The sequence below is a fragment of the Arctopsyche grandis genome, chromosome 12 (assembly GCF_051622035.1).
Source record: "Arctopsyche grandis isolate Sample6627 chromosome 12, ASM5162203v2, whole genome shotgun sequence".
NCBI classification, from domain to species: domain Eukaryota; kingdom Metazoa; phylum Arthropoda; class Insecta; order Trichoptera; family Hydropsychidae; genus Arctopsyche; species Arctopsyche grandis.
The window spans coordinates 6,289,343-6,306,016 of record NC_135366.1 but is presented as its reverse complement, the minus strand read 5'-3'; the positions used below and the strand labels follow the sequence as shown (position 1 = coordinate 6,306,016).

General features: G+C 32.6%; 1 protein-coding gene across 2 annotated transcripts in view; it reads left to right on the top strand.

The window, feature by feature from the left end:
- LOC143920055 (calcium/calmodulin-dependent protein kinase kinase 1) overlaps positions 1 to 16,674 on the top strand; it is a 132,857-nt gene that overhangs the window by 20,310 nt on the left and 95,873 nt on the right. The gene's annotated exons all lie outside the window — the stretch shown is intronic.

The window sequence follows — 16,674 nt, the reverse complement described above, 5'->3', positions numbered from 1 at the left end:
TATGAATTGTTTTTTTTTTATCGATCATCCACGTGGAAATACAGTAACATCTCGTGACGACTTTAACAATATTTTTTTTCGCTCGTATGCAGAGAAATTATAATATTTCTCTGGTTTTAAATGCGGTATCGTCGTAATTCAAAACATAGTTGTAATTCAAAACATCAACGATGATCTAATTTTAGCTCAATCTCGCTCTTTAGCTTGATTTTGATATTTAATTTCAATTTTAAAATTTAATTTTTATTTCGATATTTTGTACGCTACTGCTGGTTAAAAAGTTGGCCCAAAATCGTCGTTGGTTTAGTCCGTAAGCACCATAACACCGAGAGGCGCCGGGTTCGATCCCATGAGCTGACCTCGATTGAAAATAATTCGCGTGGATAAAGTGTGCCATAAGTAATTGACTCAGACTTGAACGAATTTAGTAATGTTTTATCTTTTATTTATACCAAGAAGGTCTAACGGGTAACTCCAATGCGCCTTCTTGGCCAGAAACATTGTACATTTGATTTAAATATTATTAGTATTATACAAAGTACATATTTAGCCAGCAGCATAGCTCGCTCGTTAAGCTTCTGCCTAACACCGAAAGGCGCCGGGTTCGATCCCACGAGCTGACCTCGATTGAAAATATTTTTTCTGAGTATATCTGTAGTGCTGCTGGTCAGACCTGGATATTTGTGACTCCAGGTTGATCGTTTCCTATCAGAGTTTGTCAATTTTCTTTGATTTCATTGTTGAAACGGTTCCCGATTAAAAATTGGCTAAAAACCTTACTACCTACTATGTCACGACTATTTAGGCATGATTAATGTACAATAAAATGTATGTACAATTCATAGATGTCTCGTTAATTTGCGAGTTTTCAGTGTCTTGTAATTCAGCGACTTGTATGATAAAAATGCTGTATTGTTTGTAATTGACCAGGAAGGCGCATTGGGGCTTACATGTAAGGCCTTCCTGGTATAAAATGTAATAAAATATGTATATGACAAATTCATTTTCTTGTTGTATTTCATATAAGGTGTGAGTTCTGTATAAAAGCAGTCTAATCTTTGTTAAATTTGAAATATAATTCATAGTTACCAAAACTTCATTTATATAATGCTTAACAATGAAAACTGTAAAGTTTTTAGAGAATGTTTTTCTGAATCTATAGGCACATATGTATGTATAAAAATATGTGTATGTACGTAGTTGTTTATCTAGACTTTTTTTATATGGATGTTTAAAAGTGGACTTTTTTGTATGACAAAAGACTGCTTAATGTTTTCAAATTTAAATTAAATAATTTGTAAAAGGATTGAAGCTTTTGTCTCTAATCTCTTATTAATGAAACTTTTGTCAAAGTTAGGAAGATGGAAAAAAAATCACCTCTTCAGTTATTATAAAAACGAAAGCGGTTATTTTATTTTTATTTTTATTTTAACATAGATATATACCAGGAAGGCCTAATATGTACACCCAAATGTGCATTCCCAGACAATTAATTACACACATTGCAGCATTTTTATTACATAAATCGCTGTGAAAAACACGAAATTAACAATTAATTAATAAGTACATACATGGATTTAGACTTTGTATTCTATATGCTGTTATGTTTAAAAAAAATTTAGTACTTACATATGCTAACACATTAATCTAACCATATGTGTCGCCTTGGGTTAATTTCTGTCGCTGCACTAAGCACATACATATATTGTGTATCCATTTTTGAATTTGTATCGAATTTTAAGTTTATAGATGCTGGAATAATTCTGATTTTTCCTTTCAAGGTAATTTATACGGTGTACATAAATTACCTTGAAAGGAAAAATCTGAATTATTTCTGAATCTACAAACTTAAAATTCGATACAAATTCAAAAATGGACATACAACATCTGTGCACCAAGCCATCGATATATGGTGATCGTCAGTTTTCTTAAGAAAATGTACATAATTTTCCAAGTTGAAATACAGTACAGATTGCATTTTCCAGTTTATTTTCTTCGAAACCATTAAAATATTTTTTTCCACATATATACATAATCACAAAATAATATAAACATACATTGCAACCTGAACTTATTACAATACTGAAAAAAAAGTGCGAAATATCAAAGTTAGGACCACTTTAACGTACACATACATTCATTTATACGTAAAAATCATCATGTAAATATTATAAAACACCGAATTTATTCAACACACATTAAACCCCACCCACCTTACGAGATTGAAGATCAATATTCGCATTCACGAAATATATACGTATGTAAATGCACGACGTTAAACCGATATATTACACTCGAGTGTGATCAACGTATGGTAAAATTTTCGTTTGCGGAAAATTTTCCCGGAAGTGGCTGTGTAATTTAGCACTGCAGATGATAAAACGCGGCCATTTGCGATTTATTACCCGTCGCTTTAACCCTGTTGCATTGACCTCACGTTATTATATAAATAATACAATAATTTATCATCGCAATGATGACATATTGCGCAATCTTCCCTCTTTATCGCACTATTCCAGTTGCAAATCGATAATCGCGAACATTAAATTTAATTATCGGTGTCGTCGTCAAATTTTCAGCGATTCCAATTTATTGCGAACTTGATTCTTATTAGTATTCGTTCGAAAACGTATCGTTTTACATAATTGTCGTAATTAATTTCTCTCGTGTATAATTAATGTTTCGGCGCGCAGTTTTGAAATTGAGACGTGCCTCCTTGCGCGGTTATTTTGCATAATTGACCGCGAAATACTTTTTCATAACATGTACATACTTTCGCGTGTTGTAATTTATTTATTTTTATTTCGTTCTAATTAGTGTTTGATGGGACCAGTGCTTATTGGAAAAGTTTTTCTCGGAAGCGTATAAGTTGATGATTTTTATTCGTATTGACGGGAGCTTTCGGGTTTGATTAGGCTTTCATGAATGTATGTAAGTCATACGAATTTAGTATAAAATATGATTTTCACTTCACAATCATCATTTTTTTTTATATATTCCATTTTTACAGATTCTATAACAGGTTGCCTCAAAGTGATATATATGGCCAAACTTGATACTAAATACTAAATAGACTACAATGTATGTATGTATGTATGTAGGTATATTTAAAAATGAATAGAGCTACGAACATACCTATCAAGACGAATTTGTGAGAAATAGAGTGGAAGGGGAGGATGTTGATTTTTAAAAGTTCCGTCACAACAATTAAATTACATAAAATGGGAAAAATCTAACAGGGGACGGTCAATCTGGATTTTATAAGCATCCAGATCAGAGAAATTTTATGATAATAGAAGTAGCTTTAGGCGTTATATTATTATCAAGTGAGGATTGTCCACAAGCATTCCTAAATAATTTTAGCATCAGTCGTATTTGATGCTTTGTGGTCGACGTATGTCCGATAAAAACTTCTCTGGGCAAGGGCAATGGGCAAGTGCATCGTTAAAAATTGCACAATACATTCAAAAACACACAATAAACATCATTTAAGTAACATATTGTTGCGTAGGGGTGGGTGGAGGATCCAAGTAAAAGGCCGAAGTCGTTTCACAGCGTTTATTGATGATTAAGGAGATACACGCACTGGCAGTGCTCAGTCCAGAATGACCTGATATCGCTTACGTACCGCCTTATAAAAGGTAGATCTCTCAGAACGTCTAATCTGTTAACCTATTGTATAGTCACGTATTCAGATATGTATTCCCACGACATTAGGTCCCCCCGTACCGATTCTGAGAAAGGACTAATAACGGTCATTGTTTAGCTTAAATGCACTTAGAGTCCAGATATAATCCTGGAAGGAAGTGCAAGCACTTAGTTAATCCGTTAACAGATATCCGTTGGTCCTAAGTGCAAGCACTTAGTTAATCCGTTAACAGATAACCCTCGAACGGTAACATAGTCTCTGGGATTCTATTCGCTTAATCCGCGGTTCCGAAGGACAGACAAATACAAAAAAGTGGATAAACATAATCCGCCAACTGAGAAAAGAAACGGATTGGCCACCAACGCCCAACACCACCATATAATACTCAAATTGTAAATAAATCTATATGAAAATAAAACTTTAATTTCTGTAGTGAATATGCCATGACCCTGGTTGTGTTCCGTGCGTTTTAACGTAGTTGTGGAGACGTAGCGCGTAATATTGAAACAATTTATTTATTCTTAAAGGCGCTTCTTATAACATTTCTCTGATCCATATCCTGCCAGCTGCATATATAAATCGAATATATACTCAACTCAGGATTCAAACCCTCGACCAGTCTACCGGTAAACAATGGTTTAACTAATGAGCTGCGCTATCGTTTAAATGAATAATACTATTTGATAAAAAACGTTCGAATTTGAATTCGAATTTTCTAGAAACTTGAATCTTGATTTTCTTTCTTTATTGTTATTTTTTTACTTACTTTCAGTACTTTAGTTACGTAGCTTGCTCATTGTCATTTCAAATTCTTTACTCTCACTATTACATTTATTTATTTAGATATTTGCCACAGTGACATTACAGAATACTCTAACGCGTCACTGTGACCAGACATATACATAAGCATAATATAAATACTATATGTATATAAGAATTAACGAGACATCTATAGATAATAAATTTTTGAAACCATATTCAAATAGTGGTGACATAGTGGATAGGATGGTTTTTGCGAATTTAATGGAGGAGCCGCTTCAACAATGAAATCAGATAAATTGGCAAACTCTGATAGGAAAAGATCGACTTATACTCAAAATAAATTCTTTTCAATCGAGGTCAGCTCACGGAGCTGTACCCGGTGACCTCTCGGTGCTTAGTATTGTTGCGTAGGGGTGGGTGGAGGATCCAAATAAAAGGCCAAAGTCCCATCACAGCAATTATTGGGTGATTAAGGAGATCCACGCACCCCCAGTGCTCCGTCCAGAATGCCTTTATATGGCCTAAGTACCTGCTTATAAAAGGCAGGTCGCCCACTGCATCTTCCTCGACGCGTTTGTTTACCTATTGTTATAGTCACATACCAGATACGCAATCCCAAGGTCTCGGCATGCAATCCCACGCTTTCGTGCTGTCAGTTCTGAGAAATCTAGCGGGAAGTGGCTGCTAGGTGCCTTTACCGACCACTTAGTCCATTCGGGGGTCTTCATTATTAGCTGACAGCACTTAGCCTAGAGATAATCCTCGAAAATTAATTACAACGGCGGCTCCTTTTAGCATATGCTACAGTAACAACGCAACCACCGAGCCACGCTGCTGGCTAGATGAATCACCTTTGTCATACTTCTAACCCGCGTATTCCGTTTTCTATGTCTGCTCGTTCTGCCCAGTATTCTATACTTCTAATAATAATAATACTTCTAATAATAGCTCGGACGTTAAGCTTCTGCTTACCGTCAAGAAGGTGCCGGGTTCTATCCCTGAATGAAAATGAATTTTTCAGAGTATGCTGCTGGTCAGACCTGGATTTGTGACTCCAGATTGATCGTTTCCTATCAGAGTTTGCCAATTTTCTCTGATTTCATTGTTGAAACGGTTCCCGGAAAAAAAAATTGGCTAAAAATCCTTCCTACCTACTATGTCACCACTATTTGAAAAATTTGATTGATGTACAATAAAAATTTATGTACAATTCATAGATGTCTCGTTAATTTGCGAGTTTTTTCAGTGTCTCGCAATTCAACGACTTATAATAAAAATGCTGTATTTGTATTTGTAATTGGCCAGGAAGGCGCATTGGGATTTACATGTAAGGCCTTCCTGGTATATATGTAAAATAAAATAAAAAAAAAATATATATATACGTATATTAATTCTGGATTTTTAAATATAAAAAAATAAAAGATCCATGATATGAAAATGTATAATACATATTTAGCGATTTCTTAACCAACCGTTTTGATCTGTTTGTTTGATATAACGAATACCCAAATTTGACGTTCAATGTATGTACATTTACATACATAAATATGCATATGTCAAAAAGGTGGTTTCATAATCCAATATTGGCCATTAGTGTTTCCCATTTCGTCAAATAATTTATGCGAATTTACACCGAACATAATACGATTAAGGTATTGTGAATATTTTATCAGAACCGATGAACCGCGATAGTAATTCACTCGCGTCGTCCATAATCGGTTAATTTTCCCATAATAATTAACATACATAGTCTCTACTTTACACACGAATAATATATCATCTAAGCGATTTGGCTCATTGAAATTCAATTTACTAAACGTGAGATAATACTCCAGTTGAATTCATAACGTCAATTTCGCTTTTGTAATTTTCTCCACATACAGAGGTATGCCGCTTAGTATAACTGCGATACATATGAATGTATGTACGTACAATATGAACTTGGTGATTTTAATTTAATCGAGAAACGCTCTGGAAATATTTTTCTCCCTTATTAAATTCCCTCGCACGGTTTTAATTCGAACACTTCTTCTCATTCGTTTTATTACGAAACGTGCAAATAGCGATTTTTATTAAGTCCACTGTTGAAAAGTTAACGCTTCCTCTACCGCTCGCTCCCAAGCGGGTCGTTTGCCTTTTGTACCCCCCATATACATGTACATGTACATGTACGAACACTTCATTTAATAGCGAGCAAATATAAATAAAGACAGGTAAAATTTATTGCGTTCCTTTTTATCCGAATTTATATCGTTTGCGATTAAGTGTCGCAATTTTATCACGCGAATAGTCAAAGTCAAGCTGTGATACATTCAATTTTCATTTTAAAACGCCAAATATCTTCGGATATTAGAATTCGGAATTTAATAATTTAATAATAATAAACCTTGATTACTTTTATTCTATAAGTAGATTTAAAAAATGTCTCATTTAAATTTTTGGTTACAAAATTTTGCAATGTTCACGAGTTGACATTGCAGTAGCTTGTGCGATTTTTAGTAAGGAAAAGGTTTAATTTGAAGCAACCAAACAGAATATTATACACATGTAATTTTTGAAGTCTTAACATCTTCATTGAAAAATAAATCGAAAAATGTTTACGGAAATAGTATATAATAACGACAGAAAAAGGGAATTTTTTTGAATTTTGCAAAGATGCATTTTTTTCTACAATATATTTTGAATCATCATCATCATCTACAGCCACATACCATCCACTGCTGGATGAAGGCCTCTCCAACACACTTCCACTCTGTTTTGCGCAACTCTCGTCCATCTCACCCCATACCTTTTCCTAATTTCGTCTACCCATCTTCCCTGCAGTCATCCTTTTACATTCTCTTGAGTATCATTCTAGCACTTCTATTGTCCACATTTCGTCCATTATTCTAGCCACGTGGCCCGTCCATTGCCAGCCCAACCACCGAGCATACTACATTGATCTCTATTTCAAGTATACAATTTGCATTACCATTTAGCCAGCAGTATGGCTTAATGGTAGCGTGTATGCTTAGCACCAAGTGATCAGTGCGTTCGATCCGCCATACTGCTGGTTAGATTTGGGGATATTTGTGACTCCAAATCGATCGTTTGTTATCTGAGTTTGCCAATTTTATCTGATCATTGATGAAACGGTTCCTCAAAATTGGAAAAAAAATCATATTTGCTGTTGTCACAAATCGTCTGTATTTGTTGTGTGTATAATTTGTAAAAATTTGTCTCAATGGATTCATTTTGTATTTAATTAATTGTTTTTTCATGTTCTTATCTATTTCATAACATTTCCCCAAATAATCTCCTCAAGGCCTTATTAGCTGTTTTACAAAAATTTCAATACAAATTATTATTTATTTATTTATTTTAGCCAGCAGTAGGTATGTCTCAATGGTAGCGCGTATGTTTAGCACCAAGTGATCAGTGGGTTCGATCCGCTATACTGCTGGTTAGATTTGGGGGTATTTGTGACTCCAAATTGATCGTTTCTTATCAGAATTTTCCAATTTTATCTGATCATTGTTGAAATGGTTTCTCAAAATTGGCACAAAAGCATGTTTCCTATTGTCACAAATCTTCTGCATTTAACAACTTCTACAATTCCAATCTATTTGATAAAATTTCACCAAATAATCTCCTCAAGGCCTTATTAGCTGTTTTCCAAAAATTTCAATACAAATTACTATTTATTTATTTATTTTAGCCAGCAGTATGTCTCAATGGTAGCGCGTATGTGATCAATGGGTTCAATCCGTCATACTGCTGGTTAGATTTGGGGGTATTTGTGACTCCAAATCGATCGTTTTTTATCAGAGTTTGCCAATTTTATCTGATCATTGATGAAACGGTTCCTCAAAATTGGAAAAAAAATCATCTTTGCTGTTGTCACGAATTTTCTTTATTTATTGTGTGTATAATTTGTAAAAATTTGTCTCAATGGATTCATTTTGTAATTAATTAATTGTTTTTTCATGTTCTTCAGCTTCTGGAAATACAGTGATTTATGTAATAATAAAATGCTGCATTGTTTGTAATTGATTGTCCAGGAAGGCGCATTGGGGCCGTCCTGTCAAGCCTTCCTGATATATATCTATAAATAAATGTATTCATATTTATTGCCATATCCTTTCCTATCTCTCTTGCGAATCTCAAGTTATTCAGCGTCTTGAGTCAAAAATTTCTCCATACATGTCACTGTGGATGTTTATATGAATTCGCTTGTATTGATTGATTGAATGTATATATCTGTTTAAATGCACTCGTCGCTTTGGAGCGATCTGTAAAAAATTTCTCCATACATGTCACTGTGGATGTTTATATGAATTCGCTTGTATTGATTGATTGAATGTATATATCTGTTTAAATGCACTCGTCGCTTTGGAGCGATCTGTAAAAAATTTCTCCATACATGTCACTGTGGATGTTTATATGAATTCGCTTGTATTGATTGATTGAATGTATATATCTGTTTAAATGCACTCGTCGCTTTGGAGCGATCTGTAAAAGCGAGTGATCATGGTCTATGAAATAAAATAAAAAAATATATACTTTTTTAGGAATTCCTGTAATGAAACAATGGTCCAAACTTAAATAAATACTTTTATATGCATGTAAATCGGATGTACTGAAGCATATTCTAGGCGCATTGGGGTCTTCCTGTCAAGCCTTCCTGGTATATATCTACCTATGTAAAAATAAAATAAAATAAACTTTCTACAATTTAACAAAATAAATAAATCCGTCCCCAACTTACAGTTTACCTTGGACATACATACATACACACACATATAAAATATAAAATGTCCAAACACCGTTTTATAGCCGCAATTTCATTATACGCACAGTGCTTCCGAGAGATGAGTCTCTTTATGACGTTTACCTTAATCATTGAGCTACCTTTGACGTTACAGAAACACACGCACAGAGGTACCCATCATTCTCAGGACACACACACACACAAAATCTTAAACATCGTAACCCTTTGCGCGCGGCGTTTGCTTTGAACCGAGAGCGTCGCACGGCGAAATTAAATTAAATTCCATCGTCGTTGTCGAATTCAATTTGTACAGTTTGGGCACCGCTGAAAGGTTGAGATGATCGAAAACAGGCATACGTGTACACACATGTGTCTATATACATATGTATATATCCAAGATCTGGTCTGGAAGGTCGACCCGTGTGAGTCACCTTCGAAACCTGACTGTGGACCGAAACATGATAACCGAGTTTTACCTGTTTTGTTGTGTGTAATATTTATGTATGTTGATACATCTCGAATCAAACGTCATGTCCGTGTCGCATGTACATATTTACATACATCGAATTATGCAATGTACTTTTTGTAATAAATATTATTGATTCGCCAATAGTATGTAACATTGGTGACCTTGCTAGGTTGTTTGTGTCAATTGAATTATCAGTTGGTGATGTTAGACGTGTACTTATTTATTAATATGTTTTATTTATTTTTTAATTAAATATATTACATGTATACGTATTTGTATATGTGTGCATGGAAAGCGTTTAATCTTTATAACGTTGTTTATTCACACTTTCAAGGTTTAACCCTCCTTCGCCGAGTGGAGTATGCAAGTGCCCCAATTTTAACAATTTTCGTAATAACTATGTGGTTTTAAAAGCTATATATACACCCTATATTTCTTGTATTCCTAGAATGAACTACAATAAATGTATTTTAATAGATTTTTTATGATTTAGAAAAGGGGTACATCGTAAAAAAATACATTTATACATTTCTACGTTCCAAAGTATGATTTAAAGGCGGTAGTGATAAGTCATGTTTTTGACTGTTCGCTTGCATATTCTTGTTGATCGATGAATCAATGCGAGAGAAATAAACAGCTATATTTTCGTAAGCTATTGTTTTCGTCGCTTTTGGAGCGTGGCTATCGAGTCATGCAGTCGCCTGTTGGCCTTACCTATGTGCTTTTGCATGTCGATGGTTATCGTTATTTTTTAATACAAAAATAGTCAAAAACATGCTATAGGACTAAAACTTTTTTATGTTGATGTATAAAATGATTAATAAGATATATATTGAACCCATTTGTATTGATAAAAGCTGTATTTTGATTAAAAAACACTGGGGTCTTACTCGACCCCGGTTAGGGACACTCGTTCGATCTCGACGCTCCGTCTTTAAAAGGTTAAGTGGTGCAAATATTTGATCCCATATCATGTATGGGATTTATTGAAATTTTGCAATGACAAGTACTTTTTTATTTACTTACATTTTTTGTTTATGTTTTTTATCGTTAAATATAATTATAAATTCGAATCTGTTTTGAAATTATCTGTACGGATTTATTACATCGAAAAAAATTACCAACAAAATTACATGTTTTTCAAATCTTGTGGTATTCGATAATTTTTTATGAATGTTTGCATAAACACATGCATTATCATGTATTCTTAAAATGTAATATACCTGTCCTGTGGTTTTTTAATACTTGTATTTTAAATAAATATATGTATTATATATGTATGCTATTTGCTTCCTATGCACGCCCAGAACGTTGCACTTGTATGTAACCCATCTTATGTTTTGTTTTGGTTTTTTGCCTGTTTTAACGCGGTTTCCATTTATGACATTTATCGTAGAATCATAGAGCAATGAAAAGTTTTATTAAATATTTTTAAAAATTACAATTTATTAATTATTTTATAAATAAAATTTAAACAATCACATTTAAATTATTCGATAATATTGTAGTTATGCTTGAATTCATAACTTCAATTAATCATTCTCAAATTAGGAGTTGTTAAATCAGAGTAGGGGCCATCGAAATCGTTCAGCATAAGATTCTTAGTCAATATACATACGTACATTTATTTATTTTCTACATATATGTACCTATGTAGTACATATGTACGTACATATATACCAGGAAGGCCTAACAGTTAAACCCCAAAGCGCTTTCCTGGCTAATTATGAACATTGATTAACAATTTATTGGGCAATTTTACTGAAACCGTGAATTGTGTGATAAAAATAACAAGGTTGCCAATTTGTTGGTACCGTTTCGATGAAATCAGATAAATTGACAAGCTCTGATAGGAAACGATCGACCTGGAGTCACATATCCAAGGTTTGGCCGGCAACACCGGGCCAGGTATTGAACCCGTGACCACTCAGTTAAAAGCATTACGTAAATATATATATATATATATATATATATATATATATATATATATATATATATATATATATATATATATATATCACATTTGATCTTTTTTCTACAGTTTTTATAGTGTTGTAAATATTAAATTTTCAACATTTTTCATCTCCGTCATAATAAAGATTGAACTTTTTCTATAATTAACGGATGAAATTCCAAAGATTTTTACTTTTTTTATTGAAATATTCCAAAGTATTGCTTATAAACATTTTTTATATACATATATATTATAAGGATGCAAGAAACTCAACAACATTTTCCAATTAATCAAATTAATTTATTATTTAGTCTTATCGTATAACCCTTCATGAAAAGTATGCCCTTTATCAAGTTCTTATTAATTGAACATCGGATACAGCGGAGACGCAATGCAATTAAAATTTCTCATCTCGTATATATGCACATATATAGCAATTCTATTATCTAAATTTGCAAACATTTCAAATGATACATATTCAAGTGTATACTATATACGTACGTACATACATACGTGAACAAACCGTACCTAAATTTAAGCTTAAGTAAATGCTTTTTGACGTTACACACGTAAAATGAAGTGTACCACGATTATTCCCGAGAGCTACATATATACGTGTTTGTAGTTTCGAACTGAAAGTTTGCGAGAGACACAATCTGCGAAAGCTTCAGTGCCGAAATTATTCCAAAACATAATCTCTTATATGTACATAGATACATACAATACATTATAATACAATTCACAAGTACATGCATATTTGCACATTTATTATGCATCCGTCCGTGCAAATCGCATAAACGAACGACCACCGTAAATTTGCATACGTGATTGCTTGAGATACCCAGACACTGCACGTACATAACTAGACTGACAATGGAATTGTGGTGTTTTGACTTTGTAATGGTGAAAAGTGGCCACTTTGTAGCGTGGTTTTTGCAATTTTCTACATACATATGTTTGATGTATGTAATAGTCCATAAGTTTGCAAGTATGCAGATAGAACGTTAGATCAATTTGATGGGCTTATATAATGTCTGTATCGTTTATTGAATCTGTCTGTATATTACAAAATTATACTATACATTTTAATAGTCATTGTTCATTGTATTTATTAAATGGAAAATATTCAAACTTCGTCGAGTTATGAAGATAAAATCTATTGCTCCATTGTTTTCGTTTAATACGGTACAACTCGCAATTTATCACGCTATTGTTAGTGTTAATGTGTAATATATACATATATATATATATATATATATATATATATATATATATATATATATATATATATATATATTTTTTTTTTTTGTATGTTACTTTCTTCGTGTGTATTTATTATGTTTGATTTTTGATATGATATTTGACCCTAATTTATTATTTCAATCTATCGAATATATTATATATGGATTATGTTTTATCATACCTGTCAATCATACGCAAATCCTTATAATAACTAGTATTATAACTAAATATTATATCCAAATATTATAACTAGTGTTGTTGTGCCTGTTGATATTTCGAACGGGTGTTTTTGGAATGGAATTGATACATAAACTACACCCGAGGCTATTGTCGCTTCCATATGTACATATACTATGTAGTTATTTTATTATTTTGTTGAGCATTACACTGAGCAACAAAAATCAATCAAGTTTCATCTATTAAATTCGAATATGTTTTTCGTTTGTTTTCTCTGTTTTATGACATATGAGCGTTTAAAAAAATGCGCGATTTTTACATATGTTTGGCTTCTGTAGTCTTTAACTTAAAATCTAATATTGCCCTGCCAAAAGTGAGTACTGAAATCAATATGCAGATATTTTTTTCTATTGATTGTGATTTTTTATTGCTTTAAAATACATATAATTAATTATCTAGCGAATTTTAAAAGTAAAAAATATATATTTTCATACACATTTTTTTTGTCAAGGTGTCATGCTTTTATTGGGGCAGTATTATATTTCACTACGTTTACAAGGATTGGTTTTCAATCTCAATATTTTTGTATTTTATCTAAACGTACTAATTCGAGCGGTAGATAATTTTAAATTATATTATGAAATGTACGTACTTACATACATATAGGATAGAAATCTCCATTCTTCATCTCGTTCAAAAATTCAATGCTAATATTTGACTAATATATAGTTTTAGTTAAATTAATGTACCAAGCACATATATTTTTTGTCTATTTAAATAAATGTATGTAACTTTGCCTAATGGAATTACCCGCATCAATAACTTTTTGACATCCGCAACTTCGTGAATCTTTTTATACGGGAAAAAAGCAAACTCATAAAATTTAATGATAGTAAACAAAAGTACGAATATTGATGCTCCTTTTGTCCACTCTTCCATTATCTACATATATATATGTACATATGTTCATGATATATGTAAATAAATAGATTTATGGAATATCGTTAAAATTTATATAAACTTTTAATGTACATTTCATGAAAGAAATCCTTTTACACACTCTCTTTCAACTTTTCCATTAATACAATGAATACATTATTCTGTATTTCGATCAATCATGCACACTCGTCTTAACAGATTTCTCCAAAGTGACAAGTGTGTTATACAGATTAAGAATTATTAATTATATATATGTATACAGGTATATGTACATCCATATATTTACAATAAACAAGACAAATATGGTCAAATATTGTAGAAGTATTATAAATATTTTTACGTATGGGTGGATGGAGGATCCAAATAAAAGGCCAAAGTTAGGTGATTAAGGAGATCCACGCACTGCCAGTGCTCCGTCCAGAATGCCTTGATATGGCCTAAGTACCTGCTTATAAAGGGGAGGTCGCTCACTGCATCTTCCTCGACGCGTTTGTTTACCTATTGTTATAGTCACGTACTAGATATTCAGTCCCACGGTCTCGGCATGCAGTCCCACACTTTCGCGCTATCAGCTCTGAGAACTCTAGTGGGAAGGGGCTGGGTACCGTTACCGACCACTTAGTCAATTCGGGGGTCTCCATTGTTAGCCGACTGCACTTAAGCCTGGAGATAATCTTCGAAAACCAATTAAAACGGCGGCTCATTTTCACATATGCTACAATATCATACAAGGCAAATAAAAACATCAATTTAACATTAAAAATCGATCCAAAGAGACATTTATAGACAAATGAAGATACTTAAAAGCTCAAAAATTTGCGAGAAAATCGGTAAGGTTGCCAATTTTTTGGAACCGTTTCAATGAAATCAGATAAATAGGCAAACTCTGATAGGGAACGATCGACCTGGAAATGTCTGGCAAGCAACAACTAGTGGGATTGAACCCATCATCATTTTGTTCGAAAGCAATATCCAATTGAAACTTAAGTATCAAAAGCAATTTCTCTTGATTAATCGTTATGTGCATAATAATTTCATATCTAAGATCAATCTCCTCGAAATAATACACAAATTATTATTAAAATGAGACACGACTATATATTAATGTTGCGCCCAAACATCACTAATGATTGTACCGAAGCATGCACACAACAATAATAATAATATTAACAAGAAATTTCGCCGTCGTATTTCCATACAAAAGCCTTTCTCGATATCTTTTGTATCTCTTCACTACATAGGTACATCACTACCTCATTTTACGTACTTGCCATGATATAATATAATATAACGTCAGAACAATGAAAATCCTTAATTTGCCTCGCCTTCACTACAGACCGGAAATTTTCACTTAAAAATCGAGAGGCTCGATTACGACGATGTTGATGTATGTGCATATATTTGAATTAATTACGTATTGTTAAACTTGGCCGTTTTCATTTTAGATTGTTCCCGAGTCTATCAAAGTGGGCTAATTGATCGTATCCGATTCCGAACGTTCACCGTGTAAATCGAGACCGGTTGGCGAACGCAATTAAAACAATCTACTAACAATAACGAACCACCATCGATGACTACCGGGAGTCGAATTTCCCGCCATTTCGTTCCGTGTATAATAAATCCGTCATTTCTAGATGACTGTTTATGTCAAAGTTTTAATAATGTCAAAGATATTATCTTAAAGTTTTAATAATGTTAGTTTTAAAGAAACGTAATGATAAATTCGACTACCGTGTGCCATGTAGTACAAGTTTCGACGTTTTTTTAGCTCCTTTAATTAGAAGTCATGTTTTGTAATTATATAATACTCTTCCTCTTATAAGCATTTCGAAGAAAAATTGTTTAATTGTATAATTGCCTATATACCTATGTATATATAAAGTAAAAGTTACGATCTCGACAGCAAATGATAACACTAAGCAACAAAAAAAAGGGGACACCTATAAGGAGAGGTACCATTTCCGGTCAACTTAAAAATTTGAAAAAAATGTATGTCATGTTCATAAGAATTTCAGTAACCAATACTAAGTTTCAGTTCGATAGGACTGATGGTGTTCAAAAAATCCCCAAAATACACAGACACACACACACACACACTTTTTAAAGATCATTAGAACGTGATCAGTGAGTTCGAATCAGTCTATTAAAATAGATATAAGATGTATTGTGAACATAATTTCGTAATAATAAAAAGCATTTAAAAATCAAATCATACATATATAGATAACGTAAAAACTACCGTAGGGAATCATTACTAAGTTTGACCCACTATATTCGAATATGACAATGATTTCTGTTTACTTTCTCTCGTTTAAGAAAAATGAGCGTTTAAAAAAATAGGCAATTTTTACAGATTTTTAGTTTTTACAAGTCTTTAGTTCAAAATACATAGTATTGTTGTGCCAAAAGTGAGTATTGAAATCGATAATCAAATGTTTTTTCTATTGATTGTGAGTTTTTATTGTTTTGAAATACCTATAATTAAATATCTAGCGAATTTTAAAAGTCAAAAATATGCTTTTGACACACTTTTTTCCGTAATATTATGAGCTAAATTTCACTATTTTTTCACTTAATCACGTTTATAATGATTGGTTTTATATCAATATTTTTTGCTTTATCGAAACGTACTAATTCGAGCGATAAATGATTAAAAAATTAGCTTAAAAGTGCACACGTGATGAAGAATGGAAAGCGCATCACTCTATCTCACTCGCTCACCCTCACTTACG